This window comes from Lutra lutra, chromosome 11 (genome assembly GCF_902655055.1).
Source record: "Lutra lutra chromosome 11, mLutLut1.2, whole genome shotgun sequence".
NCBI lineage: Eukaryota > Metazoa > Chordata > Mammalia > Carnivora > Mustelidae > Lutra > Lutra lutra.
This window is the reverse complement of record NC_062288.1, coordinates 107,633,897-107,655,555: the sequence shown is the minus strand read 5'-3', so window position 1 is coordinate 107,655,555 and position 21,659 is coordinate 107,633,897. Positions and strand designations below refer to the sequence as shown.

At 62.1% G+C, this 21,659-nt stretch overlaps 1 protein-coding gene across 1 annotated transcript in view; it reads left to right on the top strand.

The window, feature by feature from the left end:
- Positions 1-21,659, top strand: part of PTPRN2 (protein tyrosine phosphatase receptor type N2) — a 730,665-nt gene that overhangs the window by 559,978 nt on the left and 149,028 nt on the right.

Sequence of the window (21,659 nt, the reverse complement as noted above, 5' to 3'; positions counted from 1 at the left end):
GGAGTCCGACCCTGAGCCGCTATGCGTGCCAGAGGGGCCTGCGCGCGGTCCCGGAGCCAAGTCACGTGATTGCGGTCTCTCCTCCGAGCGCCGGTCCCCTCCCTCTCCGGCTCCTGGTGCCGAGCTCACCCCTCAGCTCAGCTAGCTGGTACTCCTAGTCGTGAGTTTAATTCTCAAGGGAACCAACGAGTTCCATTCCGGTCCCGAGTTCAGAGCACCAGCCTCCCTCTGTAGCCGCTCACCAGCTGGTGCCTTCTGCCCCACTCAGGGCGGGAAAGGCGAGCAGACGGGGTGTCAGGACGGACCCACCCGCACAGCGGAGCTCCCCACGAAGGCTGGGACGGGTGCGCACGAGGTGCTCAGGGTGGCGTCAGTGGTCCCTACCCAGAACTCCAGGCCTGTCTGTGCCAAGCCGGGAGGAAACCAGACGCAGTTACTGGCATCTTCTCAGAGGCTGGTGTGTGGGTCCTTCACAGCCGTTTCCTGCAGCTGGAGAGGGTAGCGCCTAGGGACAGGAGGGCGACCGGAGCTGGCCAGGCGGCTGGCCGTCGGGGCGGAAAGACTATGGACTATTCTGAATGCCGGGGAGTTGGACGACTGACTTCATGAACATGGAGTGGGTGATGATTGAACTGCAGGGAGGAAAGCGGCCTGGGGGCGGGCGACGCCGTAGCCCCCTCCCCTGCCCCCACCACACGCACAACCTGGCCACTCCTCCCGGCACGCGGGCGCCGAGCTCTGGGACGGGAAACCAGGGCAGCCGGCACTTATCGGAGACGTGGGGTCACTGCTCAGGTCCGTGCAGGTCCATCTCACCGCCGAGCCTCAGACCACACCAGGCCTGACGGGACCATGTCTGCTGTGCCAAGGGGACGAGCCGGGCAGACTTCACGCTGATCAGCCCCTCGGGAGCAGATGCAGAGAGGGCTGCGCACCGGGTCAAGACACGTGGGCTGTTGTTCTGCTTTGATGACGTGACAGTAAGACCAACGCTTCCCGGTGTGCCACGGAAACCACGACGTGGACTTGGGGAGGAGGGACTTAATTTGGGGGGAAGCTGGGCTTGTGGGGTTGGGCCCAATGGGCAGGGTGGTGCCGTCGGGCGCCACTGGGTCCACTGGCCTCTGGCAGGGAGCGGAGGCAGCGCCGGCGAGTGTGGAATGAAGGCAGCCGGAGGAGCCCGGGGACACAGGTGGCGAGCTGGTGTGACGCGCAGGCCTGGCAGTTTCACCCCGAGGTGGCTGCACCCCGCTCAGGGCCTGGAAGAAGGGGGAGTCTTAGCAGGTTAGGTGAACATTTTGTTCCGCCTGGTGGGTGGGACACGCACTCCTCAGTCGTGATGGCGGGTGGGGCCAGGGTGGGGGTTTGGAGGCCGCAGGCCGGCCGTGTCTTTGACGTCCCAGGGCCCCCACGTCACCAGGGGCGGCTTCTCAGAGCACAGGGTGGGCTTTCCGGGGCTTCAGGCTCCGGTGAGACTCAGCACGGTCACAGCTTATTCTGTGCTCGGCTGCATCCCTGTGGGTTTCTGTGGAGCATCCTGACCCGAGACACTATCACTGTGACCTGTCACGGCCTGCAGGAGTCCACGGCACTATGAGGAGAAGGGCACGGGGGGCTCAGCACACCCAGCAGCCTCGGGCCTTGGGGTACGGGCATGGTGTCTGCGCTCTTGGCTGCCGCACCCTGGGGCCCCCGCTGGGACAGCCCACCCCCGGTTGTCCCTCTGACTGGACCCCTTGGGGGTCCGTCTGGAGCCATATCTGTCCACGGGCTGCCTCAGCGCCTCGCTGGTGGGGCCTGGGGACGACGGCCCTTCCCGAGAAGTTCATCTTGGGGGTGGACTCGTGCTCCTCGTGCTGCTTTAAGTGCTGGCCCTGGGGAATGTCCCCGGGGGACCAGGGGCCCCACGCACGAGAAGTAAGGTAGCTGGACAGAAAATGAAGGCTCTCCCACGCCTCTCCATGTGCCCTGTCGAGCGGTCAGAAGTCAGCGGCCGTGGGCACCAGGAGAGGCTCGTGGCCGTCCGTCAGGAATCCCGCTCTGCATGGGACAGTGACCCCCTCCACCGAGCACGGACCGGAAAGCTACTTTTAGACACACAGCGATCATTTTAACTAATATGAATTTCAACAGACCTGCCCCTCACTTAAAACCCAGCATCACTGCTGTTCTCCTGGGGCTTCTGTCTGAGGAAGGTTTCCGGAAACGGCATCTGATTCCGTCCCTCACCCCCGCCCCACCGTGCCCCGGCCCCACGTCCTCCTGGCTGAGTCTGCGGTTTGTCTCTCAGCTTCTGGGACTCCTGGAGTAGAGCTAAGAAGCAAAGCGTGGGTTGTGGGAGAAAGCAAGCTCACGCGACAGTCTGCTGCCGCCTCCTCACAGGCCTGGTGGGAACAAAGGAGACCCGGCTCAGAGGGGCGGCTTTGTGTGGGTCCCTCTGCCCCAGCGGGATGCGCACGTGGGCCAGTGAGTGGGCAAGGAGCAGGCCCCCCGCAAAACCGGTCCTTCTCCATCTGGGCCAACGAGAAACACGCCTTTGTGAGCACGCGTGACGGGCACGTGTGCTTTGTGTCCCACCGCCCCCGACGGAAGCCAGGCTCGAAGGCTCACCTGTCCCTTACGAATGTCAGCAGCTCTACTCTCCGTGCGGCGCTGGCACTCACACTCGACACATGTCCTGGCCGGGCTGGGTCCACGGTTTCACATTTGAGGCCTGCATCCCGGTCACCAAGAAAAGAAAGGTTTGCTTCTAAGTGGTATCTGCTGGACGGCCCAAGACCGCAGGGAGGCGTGGCCTGGGGACGGCTGACGGGCAGACGGTGCGCTGTCCAAGTCCATTCCCGGCAGGAAGCAGGAGTTGGGGTACCTGCGGGGAGACTGGGTCGCGGCCCTCGTGTTGTGTTTGTAGATGTCGGTCCGCAGACGAGCCGCGCTGGCGGCGTGGGCAGAAACATGGAGTCGCTCCTTTCAGCAGGACCTCGACGCCCGCGTGCGAGCGGGAGTGTTAGCTCGCCATCCGCACCAGGCAGACGGGCGGAGGCCCGGGGCTACCCGGGTCCTCCCGTCCCCGTCACCGGGACTCGCTGCTCCGCTGCCCTGGAGCTTCTGTTCTGTGGCTTTTCCTTCCTGCGGTGGCTCTTGTCTGAGCTTATTTTATTCTAGTTTGATCTGAATTGAGGCATTTTGTCCTGCGCCGTAAAGATTCGTCTAAAGGTAATTTAATGCTGTAAAAGCCAACTGTATCAATATTATCGAGTAGAACATTTTCCTTGGCCTCGTCGGATGAGCTGACTTCCCGGGGGACGGTTGATTCCGCACGTCTGCTGTGTCTCTACGACGCACCGTGGAATTAACGAGGTCGAGGGAACAGTGGCCAACGAGCATTCGTTTGTGTTTCGAGATATGGTGGTCGGCATCGCATCTGCGTCAGTTATCAAAGACCGTGGCCCATTGGTGAGCGGAGCTGTGTCCACACGGACGACGGGGGAACCCTGGGAGAGAGCCAGCGGGGGGTGGGGACGCCACCTGCAACTCTGACGCGGGCTCATGGAACGGGCCTGGTGGGGTCTGCCGACCTCCCGCCGCGTCGCTGGACTGGCCAGTTTGGGGGCGTGACTCCCGCGTCCAGGGGCACCCGCCCCACCTGTGGCTTGGACCGCATCTGGCAAGAGAGAAAAACATTGAGGAGAAAATGCTAGAAGACAGAGGAGGGAAGGGGGAAGCAGCGGGAGCGGCCGCAGGGGGCCGGCACGGGGGCGTCCCGCCTCCACGGTCAGTGTCGGGAAGGCCCGCGCTGCTCGCTGCCCGTGGCTGGCCTGTCGGGCCCTGGATTCCTTCCCTGAGACGCGGCGGGATTGCAAGGCCTCCCTGCTTCATCCCAGACGTGCTTGCGTCTTTGGGCTCTTCCCTGCGTCGTTACAGGGCCTGCCTTGAAACGGGGGATGAGCCTTCCAGCAGAACCCCAACCGCATCAGGGGTCCGGGGTCGGGGTGCCCCCTGCGAACGCGGGGAGGAGCCGTGGAGCAGGAGCTCCGCACAGGTGATGCTGTGTGGCGTTCTCGCTGGAACAGCTCCCCAGAACCCCAGAAGGAGATGCGCAGGTGGCCCCACACCGCTGTCCTCGCCCCTCTGAGGCGCTCCCTGAGCGTGTCGGGGGCCGTGGTCCACACTCTGCCTCCTCCCCCCTGCAGGGGGCTGCCCGGCCCGAGCGGGACACACACGCTGACGAGCCCTCACACCGAGGTCACGCGGCAGCGGCACCTTCCTTGTGCTCGCTTGTGCTCCCGGAAGCGCTCGGAGCCGGTGCAGGCGCGGGTGTCGTGTGCGCGGAGGGGTCTAGGAGGGAGCCGCCCACGCCGCTTACAAGTCACTCGTGTCTGTCGCGCCTGCTGGTGCTGGGGGTTCTTCGCCGAGCGGATCTAAGTTTCTGAAGGAGAAGCAGTCACTTGCGCTAAAGGCATCTTTGCTCAGCACGTCTGATGGGTGCAGGTGCCAAGAGCCTGGGGCCAGACGAGAGCCCTCCCGGGGGCAGGGGCGGCTGGACTGTGGCCTCTGCAACCTGGGGTCTCGGGTAAGTTCCTCCGTGGTTCCCCCTGGGGAGGGGCGGGGGCAGCTCCTTCCTCACTGTTCCCCAGACCCAGACCCAAGTCCTCTCCGAGTCAGTACGCTTTCTCGAGTCTCCCCAGAGGGACTTGTGTTCTCATTGTCTCTCTCTGTCTCTGTTTCTCTATCTCTGTCTCTGTCTCTCTCCTTTGGTCTCTGTCTCTCTCTCTGTCTCTCTATCTCTGTCTCCCTCTGTCTCTCTGTCTCTGTCTCCTTTCTGTCTCTGTCTCTCTCTCTCTCTGTCTCCTTCTGTCTCTATTTCTCTATCTTTCTCTCTCTGCCTCTGTTTATCTACTTTTTCTCTGTCTCTCTGTCTCTGTCCATCTCTTTGTTTCTCTGTCTCTGTCTCTCTGTCTCTATCTCTCTGTCTCTCTCTCTCTTTCTGTCTCTCTACTTCTAAGTGTCTGTGTCTCTCTGTCTCTATCTCTCTCTGTCTTTTTCTCTGTCTCTGTCTCTATGTCTGTCTCTCTCTGTCTCTGTCTCTATATCTCTTTCTCACTCTCTGTCTCTCTGTCTCTGTCTCTCTCTCTCTTTCTCTCTCTGTCTCTCTACCTCTTTCTCTTTCTTTTTTTTTTTCTTAAAGATTTATTTATTTATTTGACAGACAGAGATCACAAGTAGGCAGAGAGGCAGGCAGAGAGAGAGGAGGAAGCAGGCTCCCTGCTGAGCAGAGAGCCCGATGCGGGGCTCGATCTCAGGACTCTGGATCATGACCCGAGCCAAAGGCAGAGGCTTAACCCACTGAGCCCCCCAGGCGCCCCTCTTTCTCTATCTGTCTCTGTCTCTCTCTCTCTGTCTCTCTCTCTGTATCTCTGTCTCTGTCCCTCTATCTCTCTCTATATATGTCTCTGTCTCTATCTCTTTTTCTCTGTCTCTGTCTGTCTCTGTCTTTCTCTTTGTCTCTCTTTCTGTCTCCCTGTCTCTGTCTCTCTCTGTATCTCTGTCTCTATCTCTTTTTCTCTCTCTGTCTTTCTCTCTTTCTCTCTGTCTCTCTGTCTCTGCCCTGTCTAATATTAGCACTATAGGGCCTTATGCTATGTCTTCCCCGCTCGGCTGTGAGCTCTTCAAGGTCCTCATCTTGCTCGTCTGCAAGGCCCCCATCCCGCACATGGACATGGGACTCATAGGTGCTGCCATGCGGAGCTGGGATGCCCCGGGAGGGCTGGTCCTGCCGTGGGACTGTGTGTGGTGTTAGTGTGGAGGAGCGAGCAGGGGGAGCTAGAGGCCAGCCTCCCATAAGAAGTGTCACAGGTTGTCCCGGAGCTCGGAGCTGATGTCATCACTGTGTTGCTCACGGATGGGACATTTGCGCAGGGACCGTGGGGCTGGGGACTCACCGGCAGGATGGCCCGTCTACATGGCTGGCCAGCGGGGCCACCTCTGGGCTGGGCTTTCTGCTGGGGCAGTGGGAGTGTCCAGGAGCAGGTGTCCAAGGTCCACCCCAGGGCCTCTCGAGGCCCAGAACTTGCTGGCACAGTGCCGGGGTGACCCGGAGGCCACTCAGGGAGGACAGAGGTTCAGCTCAAGCAGGAACATCGGGATGAGACGCCTCTGCCTTCCCCCAGCGACGCGTCGCAGCTGGGCCAGGGGGTTCTCCCCATGCCCGTCCGCTCGGCAGGATGGCTCTGGGCCGACGTGCTGGAGGCCGGAGGACGGGTTCCAGAGAGCCCTCTCTCCCTCTGCCCCGCTACCCGAAGCACCCCTGACCCGGGGCTTTGCAACTTTGTAACAAAAGCGTCTCCCAGAGCAGAGTCCCACCTTCGGGTTCACAGTACCAGAAAGAAAATGAGAAGAAATTAGCTTCACGCATCGGCGGCTCCCCCGTTCCTCGGAAGCAGAGCCCGACCACGGCGGAGCAGCTCGGCGCCCGCAGGAGAGCGAGAGGAAAGCCGCTAAGACTTCAGCTCGGAACACGCTTAATTGAAAATCTGGTTTCTGTCCGTGTTGCTGTGAAGAATACTTAATTAGCATTATCAGAAGCCGTAATGGTTCGTTGTGATGACATTACGCATCTTGGGACGGATACGTGGAAGCCCCGGAAGCCTCCTGCTCTCTCTCCTGCCCGGAAGCCAAGCACGGCTCCGGCGCGTTTCTGGAATTATACTCGCCGGATCGGACGGAGAATCGAGGTGCCGGGGTTCCGCAGGCAAACCCCATATTGTGTAGGGCTGAAAGACCCTTTCCCCGAAATAACCACGCGCTCCGCCACGGTTCGCCGCGTGCCCCTCGCGGGTCCCCCGGTGCGGGGAGTGTCCGCGTGGGTCAGGCCGCCGCACCACGCCCCCGCCCCCGTCAGACCTGCTCCCCCCACCACCGCAGGTTCCCTGGCTCCAGCCCCACGGAGCCCGCCGGGCTCGCTGGGGACACGCACGGTCAGATCGCAGCTGCCTGACACCGTCGGTCTCACAGAGCCTGTGACTCGCACGGGACGGCTTCTCGCTTTCTCTGGGAGCTCAGACGACGCTTTCCGCTCAGTTTCTGCAGCTCCGTGGGACGGGCTTGACGCCCACGTGGCCCCCTGGACTTTTTCTTTCATATTTTTATCAATCTTTCCCCCAGACCTGATTTTTTATTTATCCGCTTTTCCCTTTTATTGTTTGTATTCTTGAAAGTGGTGTTTTAGAATGAGGAGAGATATAAAGAAATCTCAGTTCACAGATAAATGGACACGTAGGTCAGCATCCCGACTGCTGGCGTCTGTTGTAGGAGGAGTTGGGGACATCAGTGTTTTCTGACAAGGACATTTCATGAAGGCCGTGAGAAGAGCCTACCTGGTGTTTGTTCACTCCAGAAACAACTACGGTCCCCTCCACACCAGGCCCTAGGGATGACCCGCCTGGTCCGGGTGCAACCGTCTGCCGGGAAGGACGGTCTTCGGTATGGGACTGAGGCTGGACGAGAGGACGCTGAGACCCCATGACAGGGAGCTTGGTGTGAGGGTGTGGGGCTGCGTTCCAGAAGAGAAGACAGAGGCGATGGTGGAGGGACTCGAAGCTCTGCCCGGGAATCATGGAACATGCTGAGTGCTGGGCCCCGTGTGTCTTTGTAGGTCCAAGGGTGGTCTTTCTGGGCCGTGTTGGGAGTTGGGGGTCTTCATCCTACAAACAGCAGTGGGACCAGCACAACCCGGAATGTGCCGACAAGCCCCCTCGTTGGTCTCAGGAAGAACAAATCGTCCTGGGCGAGAAGGGTGGACGGAGGGAGGCCCGCTGCGGGTGTCTGTGCAGCCAGAGAGAGCAGCGGCTGGGGGTGAGGCAGGGGAGCCAGGGTGGCCTTGGCGCCCGGGACACAGACCGCCGGACCAGGTCCCCAGCCGGGCAGAGGCTGGCTGTGGGTGTGTCTACGCAGACCCCGGGGGGCTGAGTGCATGTCTTAGCCGTGCTTCTGTCCCATATCTGCTGGCGGTGTCCTGTGTGTCCTTCGTGGCCCCTCGTGGGGTCACGGGAGCCTGAACTTCTGCGTTCACTCCTGACATCGTGACTCTCCAACCTTCCCGTCTCCGCTGCTGCTTCATCATCCGTCACCCCAGGGGTCAACACGAAGCACTTCCTGGAGCCAGGACGGAGCTGGGTGGGGGTGGGGCCGTGCGAGCTTCAGGCCTCTGGGGACCCGGCGGGCGAGCGGCGCGGCTGGTTCTCCTATTGCTGACGGCTCATTAGCACGGCCCCCCCTCCAGATTAGCAGTAATTAAACTGTGAAATCAGACCAGTGCCTTCGCCCAGACGCCATAGCGGCTGTCAAGGGGAATCGCGGGGGATAGATCACTGGCCCGTGCACAGCATCTCCCTCTTGGCACAGGCAGGGCAGGCGGGAGACAGAATAATGAGGACATTCAGCCTCTCCTTTCGGTGGACACTGGGCAGGCGAGCTTGCGAGGCGTTGTCATGACGATGACGGGGCACAGGCAAACCCTCCCGCGAGCTGTGGTTAATGAAGACGGTCGTGAAAAATTATGCCAACATTACGGCCATTTCTGGTGTGCTGCCTGGCACACGTGACCTCACGCCCAGCGGCCCCACGCGGTGCTGACAGTCATTGTTCGTTGACGGATGGGGCAGAGATGCCAGGAGACGCCTGACTCGGGGTCGTGCACGTCCGGCAGCTGAGTGATCCCCTCCCGGGAGCCCTGGCGTGTTCCATGAACCCTCGGTAGGTGGCATCAGACTGTGGGTGCCAGGAAGCGTCTGCAGCCACGTTCCTCATTTCCCAGAGAAGAGACCGCGATGGAGGCAGACGGACCCTGCAGCAGGATGAGCACAAAGAGATGAATTTAACTATTTTTAAACGGTTAAGGAAACCAGTACTTAATGTTCCCAGATGACTCTTCTTGGGCGGTTTCAGGCTTTTAGTGGCTTTTCTCTTGAGAGGAGCAGAGAGGCAGCTGGGGCCGGGATGGGGGGCTGTCCTCCATGACACATTGGCCACCTTGGGGCCCCTGAGCCCGAGGGAGCACTGTTTGTGTGCATCGCCACACCCGGGAAGACAAGCACGGCGACACTGCCAGGCGCTCGCGCCACGGGGCCGGGAACAGCGGGTGTCCAGGCCAGAACGGCACTGTTGCTGTGCTGGGGTCGCTCGGGGGCGGTCTGCCCATGGGGCCGGGCTCGAGTGGATGCACCGAGAGACACAAGTCGACACAAACCAGCTGCTCGGAGGAGCAGATGACGATTTATTTACTGCGGGATGAGCACGCCGGGCTGTCCTCTTCACGTCCCCCAGGGGCTGGCAGGAAGTTCCAACGACTCAGAGAGGTCGTGCAGAGTCACAGATGCGGGCAGTAGCTGCGGACACGTAGGCACTCCCCCATTTACCTCGGCGCCGTCGCGGCAGCCGAGACACAGACGCAGCCCAGGTGTGTGAGAGAGGAGAGCGGTGTGGACGCACGGAGGAAGAGTACTCTGCCTCGCAAAGATGAGGCCTCGCCGTTCGCAACAACGCGGTTGGAGGGGAGGGGACTACGCTCAGCAGAGTGCATCAGAGAAAGACACCATGTGAGCTCCTCACGTGGAATTTAAGGAACAAAACAACGGGCAAAGGGGGAACGAGAGAGAGGGGCAGGGGGGGAACCAAGAAAGAGTCCTCAGCTACCGAGAGCTCTGCTGGGGACCAGACGGGACGAAGCAGGGGACTGGGCGTGTCGAGCACCGAGCGGAGCACGGACGGGCTGAGTCACGATGGTCCACACCTGATACTAACATACCGTGTGTGAACGAAGGGAATTTAAGTAAAATTTGTTTTAAGTGTAGGCGGTAGCCAAAAGCGTGACGTCTTCGGTCACTGGTCGCGTTAAATGAAGGCACGTGCATCGCCGCACTTTGAGGCCCTGTCTGCTTTTCCCATTGTGTTCCTGTTTTGCGAGGGCAGGACGGCCGCCACGGTGACGTGCTTTGGCTCCCAGCAGGGATGGCGGGCACGTCACACCCCCGTCTTTGAGTCCTGAACGCCGAGCTCCCTCGGGAAGTCCTCCCTCCTTTCCCAGTTACAGAACATCCAACAGCAACGGACACCTGGCTGGAAGCTGCTGCTGGGGCGTGGGGGTCACCCCCGCTCCTGGCAGGGCCGTGTCACCACCCCGCCCCTGCCCCGCCATCCTCCTGAATGGAAAGGGAGCGTGCCAGGATGATGAGCTGCTCAGCCCGCCTCGCCGGCCCAGACCTGGTTTGCACAATGCAGAACCAAGCGGAGCGCTGACATGTGATTGTGGAAGGGATGCTTGTCCTGACTTTGAGGAGCTGGCGGAGCCCGGCTCAGTCACTGGTGTGGGGGCCTCGGTCTTCCTTGGCAGCTAAACGGTACCGACCACGATTTGTCGCGCCCCTCCCGTGAGCTGCTGCTGTCTACGTCTCCGTCGTGACGGGCAGAAGTGCTCGAGCAGCGGCGTAAAGCGTGGGCACCGCGGCAAGGAAGCAGTGTGGACGGCCAGCCTCGGGCTCACAAAGAAGACAGTGGAGACAACGGGAGCCCTTCCTGCTCAGGCGTCGGTGCTCCCGTCCCGTGTGACTGTGACACTGTCCCCGGCTCACGGAGTTACCGTGGTGTTGCCGGAGCCGCATGGGGCAGAGCCGTGCTCCCGTCACCCTGCTCCACACATGAGGGAGGCCCTGTTGCTGAGTGGGGCCCCTCTTCTACTGGGGTGGGGGCAAGGATTCAAGTACCCTGCGCCAAGCCCTGGCCACTTACCAAGGGGAAAGCCGGAGAGCCAGCGCCCAGTGTCGCCTTCCAGTATTGCTGGGTTTCGGAAGACAGGGCCCCGCCGCGCATGGGGCTCCTTCCAGCGTGGGTAAATGCAGAAACGGCTCCTGGTACAGGGCCCCCGCGAGCCCATGAGCAAGGGCCTGCTTCGTGTGTCCCGTCGGCCGCAAGGGCTCCCCAGTGGCACGCCTGCGAAAGCTGGAAGGGAGGCTGGGGGCAGGGAGGGTCAGAGGCAGAATGTCATGAGTCACGGAGCTTCTGTGGGCTCAGCTTCCTGACCTCCCAGAACCGTGTCTCAGCCGAATCCGAGGGATCTCGTGGCGGGGGTTGGGGGGGCGCTGTGCCTGTGCTCCCTCCCACTGCGCAACAGGCATGTGGGGAACAGACAGACGTTTTGTAGGTGACGGCATGTCTCCCTGCAGTGGAAGCTCCCAGAAGAGCTGGGGTTTTGTCCCCCTGCCGTGTGTGCCGTGCGTGTGCCAGCAAGACCGGTGGTGGCTAATGTATGGGTTACAAGTGGCCACCACCTGTCTGGAGCCCATGACCTGTGATGAGTGGCCTCTCTCCTTCTTGGCCCCAGTGGGTGCTCTTTGAGGGTGCTGGGAATACTCGGATGTCCTCCGTTCCCCCACTGCCCATCCCGGGTCCAGAACAACTCGCCCTCACCCAGCGGCTCACCAGCAGCCCGGGAGCCTCCCAGGACCTGCGCACACCCTTCCGTGAGATCGGGCCACCTGAGCCCTTCCTGAGAGAAGCTCCAGCCCCGTGGCCCCTTGGGGAGCAGAGGACAGACGCTCCTGGGTGCCCACGTTCCTGCGGTGCCGAGGCCAGACCCCCTGCTGGCGACCTCACGGGATGCCTGAGCGGGGGATGCGGAGCCAGGTACCTTCCCCTCCACACTCTTGAGGCCCCGAGATGTGGGGACGTGAGAGCCGTATTTCCCCGAGGGGCCGTGGCTGCCCATTCCCGTGGCTGGGGTGCGGGCGAGGGGTCAGGTCAGGGAAGACGCGAAGCTCACACAGCTGGGTTCCGCAAACCCCTCGAAGGGAGGGGTCAACACAACCCCGTTTGTGGACCACAGTGAGGAAAAGCTTGCTGAGGGCCGGCCGCCTCGCTTTGTATGAAAGCTTCTGCACACGGGCTCTGTGGCGAGCGTGTGGACTGCTGATGTCAGCCCCCTCCCAGCGGGTCTGACCCGAAGCCCTGGGGCAGCCTCCGGGGGCCTGGGGCTCTAAACTTGGGGAAAGCCGTAACCTGGGGCACCAAAACCCGAGCTCCCAGCCCCGTCTGCCTCGTTGGCCAAAGGCGTCTCCCGTTCCTTCTTTCTTTATCGTGGTAAATTCTACCCATCGTGCTGGGTAAACCACAGTGATTTTAACCGTTTCTGAGTCCACAGCTCAGCCGCATCGGGTGTGTCCACATAGTTGTGCTGTCACTACTGTTGTCTCCAGAACTTTCCATCGTTCCCAGCTGAAGACGCTGACTCCCCGTCCCCCAGCTCAGGCTCCCCACTCTCCGCTCTGCCGGCCGCAGGGCCCTCGTCGATGTGGACACACAGCACCTGCCCCTCTGTTGCTGGCTCCTCTCACTCCCATAACATCTTCGAGGTTCACCCACCTGTAGCAGGCATCGGGGCTCCGTGCTCGTGGGACTCCGTGATACTCGCTGTGCCCCGGACCGTATTCTGTGTATCCACGCGCCGGTACGCGGGCATTTGCCTTGTTTCTCCCCCCGGCTGTCGTGCGCGAGGCTGCTGTGGGCACGGGCGCGCACACACCTGCCTGAGTCCCTGCCGTCCGCTCCTTGGGGTCGATCCCCCGAAGCGGAACTCCTGGGTCGCAGAGTGACTCTCGGCCGCGTCCGAGGCTCCTGCAGGCTGTTGCGCCGACCGGCCGCACCGGCTCGCTCTGCCGCGTGCTCAGGGGTCTGGTTTCCCCACGTCCTCTCCAACAGCTGTTTCCCGTTTCCGTTTCTCAGCTATAGTCTTCCTGGCGGGTGTCTGCTGCTTCGTGTCTCATGGCTACAGCTAAAGTCACACTGTGTCTGGGGACACGAAGGTCAGCAGAGCGTCCGGGAGCGTGTGGCAAGGTCATGGGTTAGGTTAAGCGGGTGTCGTGGTTTCTCTGAGGTTTGAGCCACAGGACTGTGCCACGTGTAGCCCGCCCTCCGTCAGCACGGCCGGGGGCTGAGAATGTCAGGGCCACGCCCACCGTGGGCCTTCGAGGTCCCGCAGCAGGTGCCCCCACGCCCGCAGCCTCGCGGGCGGCCTCCTTCCTCCCCCGGGAGGCCGGCAGGGTCGGGGCTGCTTGGCTCCATGGCAGTGCCCTCAGGAAAGGCCACTCCTGCCCTCGGCCCACCCTTGTGTCTGACTCCGGGTGGGAGGAAAGAGAACGTGCCCCAGCCCCTCCACCCTAGTGCAGCGTTAGTCCCCAGTGAGGGAGAAGCCAGCCAAGGAAGCCCGCGAGGACTTTAAGCCCATTTTAATCTGCGGGCAGAGAGCCGTCTTGGGCGGTCGCCGCGCCGACCTCCTGGGTGGGTGATGGGGGCCACTGTCCCAGCCCCAGCGCGGAGCTGAAATTTCAGGAGGAGCCTCGGCACCTGAGGGCATGAGCCCCCTCCCACCCAGCCTACTGAGGACCTGTGCTCTGGGGCGGTCCCGTGGCGGGCACTAGGACCTGACCACGGCCACCATCGCAGGGCCCAGCAGCCGCTGTCTCCCCTCCGGTGCCGGGAGCGTTCAGCTGCCACCCGTCTAGCTCAGCACACAGCAGGTGCTCTCTTTCGGAAAACAGGAGGGCAGCGGGAAAGGCAAAGGTTCGCCCCCTCAGGCCACAGAGTGCCACACAGAACAGAGTGAGGCCATGGGCTCCACAGTGTCACACCCCGTCCGCTCTGTGGTGTGAGAAGCGGCCATGGGATGGGGGGAGAGGCAGGCTCTGATGTCACAGGACACAGGCCTCCCAGGACTCTGTCCCTGCCGGGCGGGCGAGGGGCCCACTTCGACACGATGCTTGCCACATGCCTGCTCCAGGGCGGACCCTCCTTTGCAGGCCACCTTGTTGGCTCTGAACAGTTTCCCCAAGTTCCAGATGCCTTCTTAAACGGCACGTTGCCCAGGCAGCCGAGTGGGGACTGACCACTGACTGAAAGGGCAGCAGGGTGAGGCCAGCAGAGGGCTGAGGGGCCAGGAGAGCACAGGGCGGGAGGAGCCATAGTTGTTTTTCTCCTTCACAGCTTCATCCGAGTCCACCCCTGGCCAGACGCTGGTCAGCTAGAGAGCAGACTCGTGGTGTCCTTCATGCTGTGAGCACTCGGGAAGTTCAGGGTCACGTGTGTTGAGTGGAACGTATGGCCCCTGGGGACGCAGAAGGCACGCCAGTGTTGTCTCTCTCTAAAAGCATGAGTAATGTCCTTCCTCGTGGCCATGCTCCACATGGGGGACAAGCCCAGAAAGACCCCCTCTGCCCCGCGTCAGGAGAAGATGCCGGGCAAGTGGGGCTGACCGCTGTCTGCAGGGCGGTCATGGGAGTCGGGTGGACAGTATAGGGGCTCCTAGAACAGAAGGTGGCAGGCATCCCCATGGCCGCCGTGGTTTCTGGAGGCTAGACTCGTGCTTCCCCAGTCCACCAGTGCACAGACCCTAATGCCTGCCCAATGAGGCCGGTGGAGACTGTCCAGGCAGGGACTGCCCTCTGGTCTCCTAGAGAGTGAAGCTTCCTGCTGGGACCTCGACACACGTCACTCACACGGGGCTGACAGCTGCCTGACCGCGGTGCACAGGCCCTGAGGGGTGTGGGGGCCGGATCAGGACGGATGCTCCTTGGGCTCAAAGGACATTCTAAAGGACACCATGACCATGACCTTTGGCTGCCCAAAGTGGCTTGCCCGGGTGCCCATCTCGACACACACGTTAGACGGTTTTTTTAAGCCTCTGAGTCTCGTGCTGGGCATGTGCAGATCTGAGCGCGAACATCATGGGCTGATGAAACATGGCGTTGAGATCGAAGAGCCGGCCCGGCCTCACCCCCACGGGGAGCCTCACCGTCCCCACCTCCGGCCCCACCACCACCGGGAGCTGCATCGTCGCATCTTCTTTCTGAAGGAGGCGACTGGGAGCCGCTCACCGGTTGGAAGTCTGGCTTTCGGGACAGCAGTAGGAAGTGAGCTTTCCTCTTCCTGCGGGAGCTGCAGACACGGCAGGAGACCAGGAGACCATCTGCGACCAGGCCCCCCAGGGATGGTCGGTCCCATCTGGGGCAGGAGCCGGCACCTCCCTCACGTCCTCCAGGGGCCCCAGGGTGGGAGCCAGGCCCCCAGCATGTGGGACTCGACCAAGAACTAAGAGAGAAGTCAAAATGCAAGATGAGAACGAGTCAGTTGAAACCTCCTCAGGCCCCTCAGAGTGAAACCCTCAGCCTCCCTGGTTAGGGCACTGGCTCTCGAGGGGCTAGGGTCCCAGGACCTTGGGACGGGAGCCCCTCTGCACCAGGGCGATCAGTGTGGTGTGGGGATGCCATGTGGCCGCTCTTAGAGGCTTTGGGCTTTGCTGAAACAGCTTTTAACTTAAAAATAGTTATAAATAACCCGGCCAAATCACATATGCAGTCGTGCACGTTTCCGCGCAGGAGTGAAACTGGCGGACCTTCCTCTTGGCCGTTCGGCATCAAATACGCACGTGAAAACCAGCCGTCGGAAGATCCAGACTTGGGCTTCCCGAGAGCAAGTTCAGGTTTTGTCCAGACTTCCGAGTTTCCATTCAGATGGCAGACACTCGCCACGCGTGGTTCAGCCATTGCTGTGAGTCAGGGCAAAGGAACCGGCGTCCGGGTGACTTGAGACCCCGAGGACGTTAGCTCCTCCACGGGCCCATCTGCACACGGCCAGGCAGGGGGTCTGGCGCTGGACGGTGTGCTCAAAGGCAGGTCCAGGTTGAGGACTGACTCGCTCCCTTTCATCAAAGAAACATGTGTCCCCGTACTCGTGCTAAATTCAGTCTTTTGACAGTTTTCTCTAGGAAATCAATGCAGAACAATGTACCGACATGGACACAGGGACCCGCAAGGCCACAGGGGACAGTGAGGCTACGGGGCAGTGAGGCCGCGGCTCCTCCCTCGGGGGCCGTCAGGACCTGAGCAGAGAGCACCCGGTTTAGGTCAAACCTCACCTGCAAGGCTGCACCCCGGCCGTAGGAAGGGGCATGAGGGAGCCCCAAGTTGGTCTGGGGGCTTCGTGCCACCTGGTCTTTCAGACCGAAGGAGAAAGAGGAATACAGATGCTTGCCTTTTCCCCGAGGTGTCAAATGAGCCGATGTGACTCATGTAAAGAAAGTTCCAAGTATGAAGACAGAAAAAGGACGTCATTCCCTGAACCCTGCAGTGACCTGATGTCCGAGTGACGTGCTGCTGGCAGGGGCCCAGGGCCACGTTCGGGGCTGAGCCCTGGTAGCAGTGGGGGTCCCCTTGGGCAGCCAGACTTCTGGGCGCGAGAGGACACCGCGGTTTCCATGGGGATTCGCGGTCCCGGGACTTGAAAGCTCCTCTGGGCTGCGGGGAGCCGAGAAGCTGTTGTCTGTGCGTCCGATGGTGGGTCCCACATCCCTGCGGGTCAGCAGGGCGGGCGGCCAGAAGACAGAAGACAGAACACTGGACGCAAAGCTGGAGTGGGCCTGGCCCGTGTCTTCCTTTGCTGGACCCGATGATGTGGGGTGCACAGAGGCAGAGCCCCACACATCTGCCCATGACTTGGGGGTAGGGGCAGTGCTGAACAGGGGCATCCTGGGGGACCCAGAGAGCTGGGCCCACCGGCGGGAACACCTGGGCACTCTGGCCCTCCCAGATGAGGGCTGCCGGCCACGCTGCCTCCGCTGCCCCCTTCAGATGTGTACACTGTCCCAGGTGGCCCACCAGACCCAGGAGCACAAAGGGAGAGTGGTTCTGGGCCCTGTGGGCCATGCTCAGCTTGGCGGACCCGTGTGTGGCCCGGGGAAGACCCACTCGCCCTCCCTGCGCCTGACCTGTGGGGTGGGGGCGGTCTGGGGGACTCTTCTCAGGCTGCGTGAACGCAGAGCCAGTGTAGACAAAGGCTCTCAGACAGACAGAAAGCAGCAGACAGACGCAAACCGCTGGCTATGTTCCTCTCCGCGTTCCTACTCCGCTCCGTTAACGCATGTTCAACAGGGTCTTGGCCTGGAGCTTTTCGTCCGGCCGGCGGACCCGCTAAGGGACTGTGTTGCAGTCCCGTCTCAGAGCAGTCGCCCTCCTCCCTCGAGGGCATCCTGTCCCCCCAGGGCCTCTGCTGAGTTCCAGGGCCCGAGGGGAGGCCATGCCTCAGCCCTACCAGGTGCTCCCCGGACAGGAGCCCACTGGGCTCGCACCTCCCGGGGCATGGGCATCAGGCAGTGCCCAGCTCGCTTGGGGAACCCTGTTTTGTAGGCCGAGATGTTTTTATATCATGATATAGTAGTGGTGGGCGGGGTTCTTAGAAAAGCCTTTATTTAGAAAACAGCCTGACGCATGGGAGTGAGACCATCCACGTCCGTAGCTTCATCCTGGCTCAATGACACGGAAGACGCACGCCCCGAGGCCACCATGTCTCCTAACCCGTCAGCTGCCTTCCGTGCTGTGCGCCTGACACCTGCCCATCCTCCCCCGTTTCCAGGGTAACCCGGGACTGGTCCAGAGCTCAGCCCCACCCGCACTGGCCTGGCCCTTCCTGGGGCCATCGGTCACCTGGGGACACCGAGTACCTTTGCATCGGCTGCGGGGATTGTGTCCCCCTGAGCATCCTCCCTCCCGCACCCAGCCCTGCTGTGCCACAGGCCCCCCCGGGGGGGAGGCGCTGTCCCATTGGAAGGCTGCCTTAGCTGTGGGTGCATGAGGGTCCCCCCTGGAGGCCTTGGTGTCAGTCTTGCTCACACCCGCGTTGCCCTCTGGGTCTCCGTCTCCTCTGCTGGGTGTCCCCCATTTCCTGCCAGGAGTCTTGACCCTCCTGTCTGCTGGGCCCTTGCCCCACGTCCCTGACCTCTGAACCACAATGGATTTCTTCCTTTGACCCATCCACAAAGCCCAACTGTGTCCATGGGGAGACCCCCTCTTCCCGCTGGGTAGTTGACCTGCCCCTCAGTCCCCTGGCGTCGGCTCTAGAACAACGGGGGGGAAGCGAGTCTCACTCACGGCATCTCGTCCATCAGCAAGAGGGTGATCTTCTCGCGTGGTTGCTTCCCTGAGCCCGGCCAAGACTTGCTGTGCCTCCTGCAAAGGTAAGGCCTGTGGGTCGGTGTGCGGATGCCACCCTGACATCTGTCCCTCTGCCCACTGACCCCTTGCGGTGGCCATAGTAGGAGATCATGGTGACCGCTTCCCGCTCAGAACAGGACAGCGTGGGGACCCCTGCCAGAGCCCGATTTACCGACCACTTCCAGAGTCTTACTGTGGAAGCGCCTTGTGGCAATACCACTGTTCTGGAGAATTCCGCTCTAGAAGCACACACAGAACTGTTCCGTCCACAGACGCGTCTTCCTTCCCACTCTGTCGTGGCCCATTTTGTACGTGTGGGGTTTTGCTTCGCACTCTAGTGTGGTCGCACAAGTCCTGCCCACACCTGTCAGACCCGTGCGCTCCACCGCAGGCCTGGGGAGGGCTGCCCATGCGTCGAGAACGCTCTCGCTCTCCTGCCGGTCGGGCGGGCAGGCTTCGGCGTTTTCACGGCCCACCTGGGAAGCGGCCGCGGGGCGTGTGCCCCGAGGTTCAACAGGCCTCCCAGAGGGTCTCTAGGACGCACTCCGCGGTCCCAGCACCCAGCAGTCTGAGAATAACAGAACCGCCCGAGGTCAGCGCTTCCTGTTCCGACTTCTCTAGTTTCCTCCTCAGCTGGGACGTCCCCGGCTCCCAGGTCACTGTCTTGCCAACGCGTGTCACGTTTCAGTGTTTGTGTTTTCTGGGAAGAATCACTTCACAGTGAGACTCGGTTTTAGGCTGGGGGTCCATGCAGGGTCCTTCACAGACCCTGACTGTCCCGCGACTCACGTGGCTCACCCTGGTTTTCATCTTTGCTCAGTGTCACACCATGTGCGCCTCATGAGGCAGTTTTGGGTCCCGGAGGAGGCCGGGAAGCCTCGTGTCGGGGACCGGCCGACCTCCTGTGACCGGTGTTCCTTGAACTCCATCTGGGAAGCAGGACTGTCGCCGTCCTCACGCACTCGGAGGGGTCCTTGCTGCGTGGCCCAATTCTCCTGACCCCTCCCGTCACTCTGCCACTGGGGGGCGCGCGGATGTGGGGCTGGAGCGGCCAGGCTTTCCGAGGACGCAGTTAAGGCGTTGGCTGGAGGGCAGGTGGACAGCGGGGCCGCGGGCTTGGCCAGAGCGGACGCAAGGCACAGTGTTCTCAACGGAGATGTGCTGGCTTCCTGACGGGAGTGGTGACCGGTGACAGTGAGTCACAGATGTCAACAGTTACTGAGCAGAGAGCCGGGGGACACACGAGGCCGGAGATGCCCTGGGTGGACAGGGAATGTGGGGGTACAGGAGCAGCGAGCCAGAAGGCCGAGGAGGCCTGCGTGCTGGGCTGTCGGCCGAGGGTGGAGACGAGGCTTCCCGGGGGAGCAGGCTCGGGGCAGTGAGGCCTGGAACGAGGGTCCCCACCGATCTTGCCAGAGAAGGAGCAGTTGCTCGGTCCTGTCTGTACCGGGCTTTTGTCTAGAGCCATATACCGCCGGCATCAGGGGAACCTCCTGCCAGAAAAATAAACTGCTCCGTGATTAGTGGCTTGTATTTGTGCGTCCCTGTCCCTGGCCCACTCGAGGCATTTTCTGTCTGTGCGGGGCCACTTAGCGCCCACTCCCTCCTTTCTGGAGGGTCAGCCATGCCCTCCACGTGACAGGCTCGAGCTCTGAGGGCAACGCGTGTCTGTGCTGGCCTGGAAGGGGCGTCCCTGAGGTGGTGGCTGGCCCTGCCCCAGAGGGCCGCAGAGCCCACCCCTGCTATCTGTCCCCACTGTGGCCGGCCAGGGAAGCCGCCGGGGGACTGAGTGCGTTGTCACCCCTCTGCTGTGAGCCTGTGCCAGGAGCTGAGGACGCGGGAGTCCAGTCGAGCTCCTGGGGCGTCTGGGTGATGACCCAGCCCCGTCTGGCTGCCCTCAGTCCTGCAGACAGAATGCCTCTGGTGACCACGGTTCCTGGGCCAGTGGCTCTCGGCCTTCATGAACCTTCATCCTAAAGCATTGAAGAACCGGAGCCAGAAGTCGGGTGGGACGGAGGGCAGATTGGAGCAGACGGCGGGAGCACAGCTGAGGGGGCTGCCCTGCGGGGGGAAGGTCGGTCTGAACAGCTGGGAACTGAACGTGGGAGGTGGACGGGAAAGCAGACAGGGAAGCCCGGGGGTCCCCAGGGGACCTCTGGGCCTCAAAGGACCACACTAGTAGGCCACGGAGCTGGGTTCAGGGGAGCCTTCACCGTGCCCCGGCACCATGACACCAGCCCCGTGCTTGGGTGTGTCTGCCCTGGAAGCAGACCGTGGCTATGGAAAGTCCCTGGTCGAGGGCTGGGCAGGGGTGGGGGCGCGGACTGAGGGTGCGAGTCTGTGGACAAGCCTCCCAGAGCCTGGGAGCTGGAGTTGTCGGAAGGCATCTCAACAGGAAGGGAAACCCGCGAGACCAGGTGTCCCAGCAGGACTCTGAGCCGTACGCATCCCTGCACCGGCCTCCGCGGACCCGTGCGCGTGCGCCCGCATCCCCTCTCCTCCCAGAAGGACACAGGAAGAGTGTCCCATAGGAGCCCTCCTCTCCGTTCGGGGATGTTGGAGACAAAGGGCCAGAGGCTGCTATGCTGCACCCGCTCCGAGCGAGGGCGGGCTTCCCGGCCGGCCGCTGCTATGGGGCTCGGGGGAGCGAGGAGGGGTGAGCCTCCACACAGCACCGGGTTCTCACCTCTGCAGACGCCCTTCTGGGTGGTGGATGCAGCGCTCTCCTGCCGAGCCGGGCCGGGTGGCGGGCGTGCAGGGGTGCAGCAGGGAGCCACTGCGGAGGGCGGCCCCGTGAGGCCTCTGTGCTAAATTGTATCTGACGTTTAATTTAAATGCACGGCGCCTTCCTTCAGAGCCTCCGCTGCGGTGAGCTCGGGGGCCTCCCTGTATGGATTTTCCCCTCCGCCCGCTCTCCCGGGGGCAGCCCACCCTCTCCTTGACCCGCACACGCAGACGGGGACTTAGCAGTCTCTTCACGCTGGATGTCGCCCCTGCGCCCCCGTCCCCGGGCTTCCCTCTGCATGTCACGATGTCTCCGTCTGCAGTTTGTAGCCAAGAGAGAAATCAATTCCCCAGGACCGCGGCTGCACGGAAGCCCCAAGCCCATTAACGGGTGTTTGGAATGCCCGCTCCTCTCCACACCGCGTGACCAGTGAAGCCGGTGGCCCAGACACAGGTGGGGGCCCGCTGCCGGGGGTGGGGGCTTGCCGGGGAGCGATAGCTTCAGGGAGCCTCTGGTCAAGTAACCCTCTCCATCCAGATGTAAGACGTGGCCCCGAACATTCCACGGCCGACGGTGGGCCCCGTCCTGTCCAGCAGGACGAGAGGTGGCCTTGTGCCCGAGCCCCCAGGCTCCGCAGGCCCGGGTAGCAGCCACTTTCTGTGTCACAAGCGCATGGTGTCCCTGCGAGTCAGATCCTGTCTGGTCCCGTCGTCTCAGAGACACTCCAGAACTCAGGGTCTGGCTGATTCTAAACTGGGGACAGCCCCACCCTGTGCGCATCAGGGGGCCTCCAGGCAGCCCGCTGGACACCCGGCCTCAGAGCTGAGGGGAGGGGACAGACCAGAAGGAGCTGGACACTTGGAACAATTTTTGCTGCCAAAATCTGTTTTCAAAAGAAATGAAAA